A 13,016-nucleotide genomic window follows, 5' to 3' on the forward strand; every position below is an offset into this window, starting at 1 on the left:
GCTGTCTCACTGCAACCAATCACAGCCGCTGGCTGGCGGGTCTATATCGTGAAGTAAAATAAATAAATAAATAATAATAAAAAAAAATGCGGTTCCCCCATAATTGATACCAGCCAGGATAAAGCCGCACGGAGGCTGGTATTGTCAGGATGGAGAGCACCACGTTATCGGGAGCCCTCCAGCCTAACAATATCACTCAGCAGCCACCCGGAATTGCCGCATCCATTAGATGCGACAGTCCCGGAGGACTCTACGCAGCTCATCCCGAATTGCCCTGGTGCAGTGGCAATCGGGGTAATAAAGAGTTAATCATGCCAGGCGTCTCCCCGAGACACCTTCTATGATCAACCTGAAAGTGAAAGTAAATAAACACACACCGAAAAATCCTTTATTTAGAATAAAAGGCAAAAAACCACCCTGGTTCACCCCTTTATTAATCCCCAAATACCCCTCCAGGTCCAACGTAATCCACATGACACTGTCAGCTCTGCTCCCTGAAGATGTAGCAGCACCGTAGAACACCATCACGCTGTATCAGATCCATGTAGCAATGAAGTGAATCGCGCTGTCAGCAGAGACTTCAGTCAGCACTGCAGGCTTCAAGATTACAAAATCTGCCTATCTTTTTCAATAAAGGCAATAGTTCAGTGGATAGAGACCTCGCCAATGAAACATTAGGTTGCGAGTTCTAGTCTCGGCCGTCCCGGTAAAGTATTTAATTTTTTTTATTTTTAATTATATCGTGTAGTAAAATAAATAAATTAAATAAAAAAAATGCGGTTCCCCCCATATTTGATACCAGCCAGGATAAAGCCACACGGCTGGAGGCTGGTATTGTCAGGATGGGGAGCACCACGTAATGATGAGCCCTCCAGCCTAACAATATCACCCAGCAGCCGCCTGGAATAGCCGCATCCATTAGATGTGACAGTCCCGGGGGACTCTACCCAGCTCATCCCGAATTGCCCTGGTGCGGTGGCAATAAATGTAATAAAGTTAATCATGCCAGGTGTCTCCCCGAGACACCTTCCATTGTCAACCTGAAAGTGAAAGTAAATAAACACACACACACACCAAAAAATCCTTTATTTGGAATAAAGGACAAAAAAAAATCCTGTTTCATCATTTTATTAAAATCCACAAATACCCCTCCAGGTCCGTCGTAATCCACACGACACTGTAAGCTCTGCAACAGAACATGAGTGCTCTGTATCAGCTCCACGCAGCAATGAAGTGAATCGTGCGGTCCGCAGAGACTTTAGCAATACAGACTTCAAGATTACCAAATTACTGCCTATCTTTATCAATAGAGTCAGTAGCTGAGTGGATAGAGCACTCAACTAAGGAGCATTAGGTTGCGAGTTCTAGTACCGGTAAAGAACTTTTTTTTTTCTTTTAATTTTAAATTATATTTATAATATATTTATAATATATTCATAATTGTAATTTTTTATGCACTGAGGGGAGGAGCCGGACATCAGCTGTGAGCCATGGGACACACCTCTAAAATCGGAGCAGTTCACGGATTAAGGCTGCATTGCTATCTCCTCTCTCTCTCTCTTTTTCTCTCTCTTTCTCTCTCCTTTAACTCTCTCTCTTCTCTCTCGCCCTCCTTTCTATCTCTCCTTTCTCTCTCTCCTTTAACTCTTTCCTTTCTTTCTCTTCTTTCTCTTCTTTTTCTCTTTCTCTTCTATCTCTCTCTCTCTTCTTTCTCTCTTTCTTCTTTCTCTCTCTCTCTTGTTCTCTTTCTCTCTCTTTCTTCTTTCTCTCTTTCTCTCTCTCTTTTTCTCAGACCTGGTGATGATCAGCTGATGCGGTCACCTGACGGAATCAGCTGACACTAAAAGTCGAGCGGTGAGGCCGGCTTTTTACCGCCCGGCCGGCTAAACTATCAGCTGATGCCGTCGGACAGGAGTCTGCACTGAAGTGTGTAGTTTTTTTTTAACTCATGCATCAGCTGATTGTATAAAAGCCGTTTATACAATCAGCTGCTATGTCATGTGATTCAGGCCCTTGAACCTGACACATCATCTGATCACTTTGCCTTCCAGCAATCCAATCAGATGATATTGGATCCGGATTGGACGGCAAGGGACCCTTGACCCAGGAATACTGCGGAGGGGGGTTCTTTATTTCAATAAAGATGGAGTCACTAATTGTGATGTGTTTATTTATAATAAAAATATTTTTCTGTGTGTTGTGTTTTTTTTTATTGGTACTAGAAATGCATGGTGGCCATGTCTAATATTGGCATGACACCGTGGATTTTGGGCTTAGGGCCAGTTGATAATATACAGCTAGCCCCAACCCCATTATTACCCAGCGAGCCACCCATCACCAGGGCAGCTGGAAGAGTTGGATACAGCGCCAGAAGATGGCGCTTCTATGAAAGCGCCATTTTCTGGGGCGGCTGTGAACTACAATTCGCAGCAGAGGGGCCCAGAAAGCTCAGGCCAACCTGTGCTGTGGATTCCAATCCCCACCTAGTTGTACCTGGCTGGACACAAAAATATGACGAAGCCCACGTCATTTGTTTTTTAATTATTTCATGAAATTCATGAAATAATTAATAAAAAAAGGGCTTCCCTATATTTTTGGTTCTCAGCCGGGTACAAATAGACAGCTGGGGGTTGGGGGCAGCCCATAGGTGCCTGCTGTACCTGGCTAGCATACAAAAACATGGCGAAGCCCACATAATTTTTTTGGTGGGCAAAAAACTCCTTCATACATTCCTGGATGGAGTATGCTGAGCCTTGTAGTTCTGCAGCTGCTGTCTGTCTGTATGAAGAAGAGCAGACAGCAGCTGCAGAACGACAAGGCTCAGCATACTCCATCCAGGACTGTATGCAGGAGTTTTTTACCCACCAAAAAAATGACGTGGGCTTCGCCATATTTTTGTATGCTAGCCAGGTACAGCAGGCACCTACGGGCCCCAACCCCCAGCTACCTATTTGTACCCGGCTGGGAACCAAAAATATAGGGAAGCCCGTTTTTTTTAATTATTTCCCGAATTTCATGAAATAATTAAAAAACAAACGATGTGGGCTTCGCCATATTTTTGTATGCTAGCCAGGTACAGCAGGCACCTACGGACTGCCCCCAACCCCCAGTTGCCTATTTGTACCTGGCTGGGAACTAAAAATATAGGGAAGCCCGTTTTTTCTAAATATTTCACGAATTTCATGAAATAATTAAAAATAAACGACGTGGGCTTCGCCATATTTTTGTATGCTAGCCAGGTACAGCATGCACCTACGGGCTGCCCCCAACCCCCAGCTGCTGATTTGTCCCTGGCTGGGCACCAAAAATATAGGGAAGCCCGTTTTTTTTATTATTTCATGAATTTTATAAAGTAATTAAAAAACAAATGACGTGGGCTTCGCCATATTTTTGTGTCCTGCCAGGTACAACTAGGCAGCTGAGGATTGGAATCCACATCACAGGTTGGCCCGAGCTTTGTGGGCCCCTCTGCTGCGAATTGCAGTCTGCAACCACCCCAGAAAATGGTGCTTTCATAGAAGCGCCATCATCTGGCACTGTATCCAACTCTTCCAGCTGCCCTAAAGCCGGGTGGCTTGCTGGGTAATAATGAGTTAATACTAGCTTTGTTTTACTAGCTAGTATTAAGCCAGAGATTCTTAATGTCAGGCAAGTTTGACCCGGCCATTAAGAATCTCCAATAAAGGGTTAAAAAAAGACACCACACAGAGAAAAAATACTTTAATAGAAATAAATACACAGACACACTTAGACACTCCATGTTTATTACTCCCTTTTATCCCTCCACGATCCATGGTCTTCTGTCTTCTTTCTCCTTCAACCCATGCAGCTCTGCTATATCAGACAGCGCTGCATGGGAGGAAGGACGCCGCTGCTTCCCGTGCAGTCTTTTCACGCCGTGAGTGAGAAGAAGCTGCTGGCTGTAAGCAGTGATGTCACTGCTGACAGGTACGTTGCTATAGTAACGGTGATCTCTGTTATTGACCGGCTGTGGCAGCTGGTGAATAACGGGATGGGGAAGTATGACGGGGAGTCGACCGTGTGTCAGTGCATGCCGCCGGTACACGGAGATACACAAACGTGCACCGCGTACTGGAGAGATGCACTGACAGGACCTAGCAATGATGTCTAGCCATGTGACCAGTCTGTAGCCAGTGAGATAATAGACACGTGACTTGTCACATGTTATTTTGACGTCACAATAGGTCCTATTATCAGTGCTGGTTACCGGGAGGACGCAGCAATTATCGAAAGGAAAAGCGGCGGGAGACAGAGTGCAGGACGCATCGCGGGGACAGGTAAGTGCTATGGCAATGTTTATTAACTGTATGTGTACATTTATAATGTGTTTTTATGTGTTTGTGTTTGCCTGCCATTGGTTTCAATGGGGCTCGAGAGGTTCATCGAACGGCTCACTGAACCGAACTCGAACGCAGCCTCCGTTCGACGAACTGAACCGAACTCGAGCCTCTAGAGGCTCGCTGATCTCTACTCAGCAGACAGTATCACAAAGGAGAGGATTAGATACACGGCTCAGCAGACTATCACACAGGATAGGATTAGATACACAGCTCAGCAGTCAGTATCACACAGGAGAAATTTAGATACACAGCTCTGCAGGCAGTATCCCACAGTTTAGGATCACAGTGTGGAGCCATTTTGCTGGTGACCACAAATTTCTAAAGTGTCACCAAGGACAGCTGCATAGTGCTCCCCACATAGCGCTCTGCACATCTCGGTCCAGCAATGCTCTCCGCATGCATGCCCACCCGCAATGTTCTGCCAGTGGCATGCCCACAATGCTCTGCCCCACTCACGCCCGCAATACTCTGCCACACGCACGCCCGCACACAATACTCTGCCACACGCACGCCAACAATGCTCTGCATGCATGCATGCCCTCATGCAATGTTCTGTATGCATGGACGCCAACAATGTTCTGCATGCACGCCCACAGCCGCTGCAGCAAGGGGAGGAGGGTAGCGGCAGCAGCGTGGGGGGTTGTTATTGGAGACGGCAGCGGCGGCGAGGGGAGGGGCGCCAGTACTCACGCAATGCTCTGCATTCATTCCTGCAGCGGTTTCGGCAAGGAGAGCAGGGGGGAAGGTAGCAGCGGCGGCACGGTGGGGAGAGCTGGGGTGTCATCGAAACAGTAGCAGCGGCGGGGGTAGGGGCGCTGGTACTCACACAGGCTGACAGGTGAAAGGCCGGAAGGGAGTGGGGGGTTGTCATTGCGGTAGCCGCGGCGGTGGGGGGAGGGGTGCCGGTACTCACACAGGCTGAATGGGTGACAGGGGCAAGGTGAGCTGTACAAAGATGGCGCTGATCTTCTCCCTCTGCTGTGATCTGGACAGCCCAGGGGGTGCCTTCAGGTCACAGCAGGGAGCTGTCCTGTAATAGGTATAGAGTCAGAGTCTGACCATCAGAGTGAATGCACAGGGGGCTGCCATAAACGAGGTGAGTAACTGTCGTTACACACAGGAAATCCAACATGGGAGCCCCAATGCTTCAGTAAAACTAGAATTAAATAAAAACTAAATAAACAATGAGTTTAACGTTGTATTAAAAATACTTGATTTCATAATCACTATTATTAATACAAAAATAAAAAATGCGGCACCTTCAATTTAAGACACATTCCAACAGTGCAAAGAGAATCCTTCATACCTCTGTATAGCTGAGTTATGGCTCACCTCAATCTTGCAGTGTTTAAATTAAAATGCATTAGCGAATGCAGTCACACAGCTGCAGAGATGTGGACAGCTATCCAGGCCAAGTTTCAGCAATGGTTGTCTCCACTGCACCTGGAGCTAGGGAAAGTAGTGTGTGATAACGATGTGAACCTGGTGGTGGCCCCACGCTGGGGCAACCTCACACACATGCACTCCATGGCTCATGTCCTCAACCTGGTTATACAACAATTTCTAGGCCATTATCTCGGCTTGGATGCGCTGCTGCAGAAGGCATGGTCGCTGTGTGCTCACTTCTACCGCTCATACACCATGGCTAATTGACTTGCATCGCAACTGAGCTATTTCACTTTACTGGATAACCAGTTGACATGCGATGTGTTGACACTGTGGAATTCCACTATGCACATGTTACAATCACTGTGGCAGCAGTATTGAGCTCTGTTGCAGTATATGAAGACATGTAGCTTGTGCCATCGCAGTACGGTCATGGGGCATTTCACACTTGTGGAGTGGGCACAGATAAAGGATCTTTTCACACTTCTGCAGAGTTTCAAAATTGCTGCTAGGATGGTTAGAGATGACAATGTCATCATCAGCATCACTATTTATATCATCTACATGTTGGTGTAGACTTTGAGTAGTTTGCGGGAGGAGATGGCAGTTACATAAGAAGAGGAGGAAGCATAGGAAGATGCGGAAAGGAGACCAGTATCTCTAAGCATTGCCGCCATCAGGACATTACTGCTGTGCCTGGTGTAGGGGGACTGGTGAAGAGAGGGGACCCGGCCAGGCCCGGGGTTAATACTTATCTTTAGCTTCAGGCAGGACGGGCCCCTTCTCTTCCCCTGGCCCCAGTCACAGCAGTAGCAGAGGGGCCCCACAGTGTCGCTTCACTACCAGACATGACTAATTTGCATGCAAAGGGGCGGTGCATGCAAATTAGCAATGTGCTGTAGTGGAGGCAGGGTCAGTGGAGCAGAGCAGGGCGACGGCGCGTCATCGCTGTGCCGTGCAGAAGGAGGTGAGGTCATCACTCTGAGACCTCATTACACTCCTGCAACAGCAGCTGAGGTGGCAAGGACGTGGCAGCCAGTGGGACAGGTAAGCGCTGTGAGCTGAAGATTTGCTGATCTCTTCACCGGGCCGATCTCTGCCAGGGGGGCACTGATCTCTGCCCGGGGCCTGTGCTGTTCTCTGCTGGGGGGACGCTGATCTCTGCCTGGGGCCCATGCTGATCTCTGCCGGGGGGCACTGATCTCTAGGCAGGACCCGCGCTGATCTATGCCCGGGGCCCGCGCTGATTTCTGCTGAAGGGGGGGCGCTGATCTCTGCCTGTGGCCGCCCGCCAACCCCAGCCCCTGTCTTGCTTCAGCTAGATCAGTGGTGGGGAACCTCTGGCCTGGGGTCTCCTGGCCTCTCTGCTGTGATCCTCCTGGCCTCTCTGCTGTGAGCCTCCTGGCCTCTCTGCTGTGAGCCTCCCGGCCTCTCTACTTTGAGCCTCCCTCAGCTGTGAGCCTCCTGTACTATCTGATTTGAGACTCCCTCTGCTGTTAGCCTTCTGGCCTCTCTGATTTGAGCCTCCCTCTGCTGTGAGCCTCCTGGCCTCTCTGCTTTGAGCCTCCCCCTACTGTGAGCCTCCTGGCCTCTCTGCTTTGAGCCTCCCTCTGCTGTGAGCCTCCTGGCCTCTCTGCTTTAAGCCTCCCTCTGCTGTGAGCCTCCTGCTAGTCTGCTGTGAGCCTCCTGACCTCTCTGCTGTGAGCCTCCTGGCCTCTCTGCTGTAAGGCTCCCTCTGTTGTGAGCCTCCTGCCTCTCTGCTTTGAGCCTCCTGCTTCTCTGCTTTGAGCCTCCTGCCTCTCTCCTTTGAGCCTCCTACCTCTCTGCTGTGAGCCTCCCTCTGCTATTAGCCTCCTGGCCTCTCTGCTGTAAGGTTCCTGGCCTCTCTTCTGTGAGCCTCCTGGCCTCTCTGCTGTGAGCTTCCTGCCTCCCGCTGCTGTGTGCCACCCTCCCAGTGCTGTGTGCCACCCTCTCTCCAGTGCTGTCTGTGCTCCCTCTGTCCTGATCATGTCTCCAGTCCTGTTTGTACCCCTCTAGTGTTGTCCGTGCACCACCAGTACTGTCCAAGCCCCAGCCCCTCCTGGCATGTGTATATGCCCCCAGTGCCTCCTGTGATGTATATACAGTGCCTTGCGAAAGTATTTGGCCCCCTTGAATTTTTCAACCTTTTTCCACATTTTAGGCTCCAAACATAAAGATAAAAAAATTACATTTTATGGTGAAGAATCAACAAGTGGGGCACAATTGTGAAGTTGAACGATATTTATTGCTTATTTTAATTTTTTGTAAAAAATAAATAACAGAAAATTAGGGAGTGCAATATTATTCATCCCCTTTAGTTTCAGTGCAGCAAACTCACTCCAGAAGTTCATTGAGGATCTCTGAATGATCCAATGTTGCCCTAAATGACTGATGACGATAAATATAATCCACCTGTGTGTAATCAAGTCTCCGTATAAATGCACCTGCTCTGTAATAGTCTCAGTGTTCTGTATAAAGCTAAAATAGCATCATGAAGACCAAGGAACACAATAGGCAGGTCCGTGATACTGTTGTGGAGAAGTTTAAAGCCGGATTTGGTAACAAAAAGATTTCCACAACTTTGAACATCCCAAGAAGCACTGTGGAAGTGATCATATTGAAGTAGGAGTATCATACCACTGCAAATCTACCAAGACCCGGCCGTCCATCCAAACTTTCATCTCAAACAAGGAGAAGACTAATCAGAGATGCAGCAAAGAGGCCCATGATCACTCTGAATGAACTGCAAAGATCTACAGCTGAGGTGGGAGAGTCTGTCCATAGAACAACAATCAGTCATACACTGCACAAATCTGACCTTTATGGAAGAGTGGGAAGAAGAAAGCCATTTCTCAAAGATATCCATAAAAAGTGTTATCTAAAGTTTGCCACAAGCCACCTGGGAGACACAACAAACATGTGGAAGAAGGTGCTCTGGTCAGATGAAGCCAAAATCAAACTTTTTGGGCACAATACCAAACAATATGTTTGGTGTAAAAGCAACACAGAGCTCATCACCCTAAACACACCATCCCCACTGTCAAACATGGTGGTGGCAGCATCATGGTTTGGGCCTGCTTTTCTTCAGCAGGAACAGGGAAGATGGTTAAAATTGATGGGAAGATGGATGGAGCCCAATTCAGGACCATTCTTGAAGAAAACCTGTTGTTGTCTGCAAAAGATCTGTGACTGGGATGGAGATTTGTCTTCCAACAAGACAATGATCCCAAACATAAAGCAAAATCTACAATGGAATGGTTCACAAATAAACGTATCCAGGTGTTAGAATGGCCAAGTCACAGTCCAGACCTGATTCCAATTGAGAATCTGTGGAAAGAGCTGAAAACTGCTGTTCACAAACGCTCTCCATCCAACCTCACTCAGCTCCAGCTATTTACAAAGAATGGGTGAGAATTTCAGTCTCTCCCTGTGCAAAACTGATAGAGACATACCCCAAGTGACTGCAGCTGTAATCGCAGCAAAAGGTGGGGCTACAAAGTATTAACTTAAAGGGGATGAATACTATTGCATGCCCCGATTTTCAGTTATTTATTTTTTATAAAAAGCTTAAAATAAACAATAAATTTTGTTCAACTTCACAATTGTGTCCCACTTGTTGGTTCTTCACCATAACATTAACATTTTTATCTGTAAGTTTGAAGCCTCAAATGTGGGAAAAGGTTGAAAAAAATCAAGGGGGCCAAATACTTTTGCAAGGCACTGCAGATACCAGAATGTGCCCAGGAGCCCAGGAGGGGGATGTATATAGCAGGAGGGGCCCAGGATGGGACATATATACCTAAACGGGGACATATCTACAAAGAAAGGGACATATATTTCAGGAGGGGGATATATATATATATATATATATGTATATATATATTACACATGTTTTTCTAAGAGGGGCAGTGAGACTGTAGGAGGTTTGAGGGGTGGAGGCGGAGCTGCGGTGGAGCCTGGGCAAAGTCCCAAGGGGGCCCGAAATTTTACCAGTGTGGGGCCCTGAAATTCCTAGTGGCGGTCCTGTCTCTAAGGTCCAGACTGTCGTTGCACAGGTAGGTGGCAAGGGACCATGGCGTACAACGATCAAGGGGGGTTCATGTTACCATACAAACTGCTAGTAAAGATGCAGGAGCCAAGGATCAAATGAAGTAGGATGACAAAGAAGAGGTAATGGGCACGGAACTGTTAGAAGATGAAGGTATTGATCCCCTCTCTGTTGTTCTAGTGGTTGGTGGGAGGGGACATAGAAGCAAGCTTGTTACCCACCACCAACACACCATGGACTTGGACCTCACAGAAGCCTCTGACACATGAGCGCCTTATTGCTGCAAGATGAATATCGAATTGTTAAATTTAGAAATAGTGCTGACTACTGGGTTGCCCCTCTGTTAGATCCATGACGCAAGAGTGAATTTTGCAAGATACTTCCCCACTTGAAATGGGTGTGTGCATGCTGGAGTATCAAAACCAACTTGTACGCAAACTTAAGAGTGGTTGTCTCCAAGACAGTAATGAGGCACGCAGTGTGCATCACTGTTCTAGAATTCCAACCCCGGGAACATCGAGTCATTATGGCAGAAACATTAGCAGCGGCAGTTACAGTGGCAGAAACAATTTCTGTGAGCACACATTCTGAGTGGCATACATTTTTTAAACTATCCTTTGCACCTGTAGAACAGAGTAGTCTAACAGATAGTGCCCAACTGGAGAGGATGGTGCACGAGTATCTAGAGCTCAATATCAATGCCATCAGGGTGCTCTCTTTTGCATTTTGGTCTTCAAAAATTTAAGAGTGGCCTTTGCTCATCCGTATCACATTGGAGGTTTTGTCATGCTTTTCAGCCAGCGTTCTCTCAGAACATATCTTCAGTGGTGCTGGAGACACCATGAAAATAAGCAAGTTTGCATTTAACTTGATTTTTACTATGTACCGTCACTCTACTGCAATAACAGCTTTAATCTTTAATAGAGCAGAGCTTGCTACATACAGGCCAGCTTGGCCTAGTGTGTACAGAAGCTAAAGTCCAGGAAACAGTTAACTCTTAACATCCCAGTCAGCTCTCTGTATCCTATTGATTTCTATAGAACAGTTATCTGCTCATCTCCCTCCTCCTGCCTCTATCTATCGTGTAGCATTACCAGACAACAACTTTCAGAGCTATCATGGCTCTCTGCTGTAGCTATGTGCTTGTCCAAATGCCTTGACATCTCTATATATAAACTTAGACTTAGAACAAACCAGAGGTAGATGAATGTGTTCCAGTAGACGTTTTACTGAACTTTGTAGGTCTACTAATAATGTTTTCTTTCCCTTCAGCATATCTGTCACTCAAGGAGGAGAGCTTGCCCTGCTACAAACCAGAAAGTACAAAAACTGCAAGGCACTTATCTGCTCAATAGACAAGGTGAAACGTTGGGCTTTTAACATTAAGGCAATGCCACACATGTGGACATTAATGCTGATTTAGGAACACTGTTGTTCTCAGCAGAGAGGTAGGGCAATTTTAGTTTTGGAAATTCAGATTTTAATGTATTTTTTGGGGGGAGTCATGTTGGCTTTCATTTCTGTGGTCAGTAATGTGGAAATTTCTGATATTTCCATTGATAGATGAAGAATATAAATGAAGACTTGTTTTTTGTGGGATGAATTACATTTTTTATTGGTGCCATATTGGGGTATGCAACATTTTTTTTGCTTTTAAAGTTGTTTTATTTTTATTTCATAAATCATTAGCGCACATAAAAATATGCATCTTTGTAATATATCTTATTTGACAAATTTGCTTTTCTTTGCCAAAATTGATCAGTCAGTATCGAAATTCTCAATTCTGTATTAAAATCTGACTGTATCATTACTGAGATAGGGGATGGCAGTGTTGCTGATGAGATTTTATGACAACGAGATCAAGGAGGAGCTGGAGGCAGAGCTCCACCAATCCTTCCGCTTTTATCTACATAGAATCTCATCAGTAACACCTGCCATCTCGTATCTCAGTATTGTCAAAGTCTTCACTGAATACAGATTTTACCTCACAATTGAGAATTTTGATAATGACTGATCAGTTCTGGCAGAGAAAGAAGCAAATCTGTTTAACAAAATATTACAAAGTTGCTTTTTTTTAGGTATATAGTTGATTTATGAAATAAAAATTAAAACAACGGTTACGTATTAAGGCTTGGTTAACAGTTATCTTGTGTAGAGATGAGCAGACCCATTGAAGTTCAGCTGGATTTTAAAGTTCAGTTCGGGACCAGACTTGACCTAAACCTCATTGGAAATCCCTTTTTTGAGCCTTATGGCTCTCCACCCAGTTACTGCCCGCCATAAATAAAATTCTTCCGGGGCAGGGAGGGAGGATTTTTTTTTTAGTACACACTACATCAGATTACCCTGATTTTACCCCCCAGGCGAGCCATTCAAACATTGCAAACGGCTCTCACTGGGCCATGTACCAAGCGTACCCGAGCACACAGATGCTCGCTCAAGAGGTTTGCATACATAATGTACCCAAATTCCGAACTTGAACTGATTTTTTTGTAAAGCGCTTTTTCGGTATGAACACCAAACCTTAATGTTTGGGTTCGCTCATCTCTAATTCTGTTCTCTACTCTAAGCAATTATGTTGGAGCTTTCATCAAAATCTCTTGAATATGTGATTTACCATAAAATTGCGGTCAACTTAATTTTTGTGCATGTCAACTGATGTGACACATTACTAATAAAAGGACTAGATTGCATCTAAAGTGACTCCTTCCTCAATACAGTAAATTCTTCTATCAGACATTTTGTCTGTATCACCTTTTTGAGTAATTTAGATGGAAACCTTGAGGTAAATGCTTAGTGTAGTGCACAGGATAAATGTGTACTGAGCCTTATATTCATTTTTTGGAGGTGGAATGAACAGTGGTAGCTCAAGAAATGCTTTACATTTTTTTACACTATTCACTATGCAGTATAAGTAATAACAGCTTTATTTGTGTCATAATTACAGCGATACCACAGTTATATCGTTTTTCATGTTTTACAAATGTTACACTCAAATTGTTTTATTTACAAAAATATTTTTTGCAAAGCCATGCTTTGAAGGCTATAACTTTTTTTTTTATTTTTCCACTAACAAAGCTATACGAGAATCTGATTTGTGCAGGGTGAGTTGAAATTTATATTGGTACCCTTTTGGCATATATAATATTTTTGAAATCGCTTTCTATTCTAAATTTTTTGATTCATGTTGAACTAAACAG

Source organism: Anomaloglossus baeobatrachus, chromosome 3, assembly GCF_048569485.1.
Source record: "Anomaloglossus baeobatrachus isolate aAnoBae1 chromosome 3, aAnoBae1.hap1, whole genome shotgun sequence".
In the NCBI taxonomy this organism is placed as follows: Eukaryota; Metazoa; Chordata; class Amphibia; order Anura; family Aromobatidae; genus Anomaloglossus; species Anomaloglossus baeobatrachus.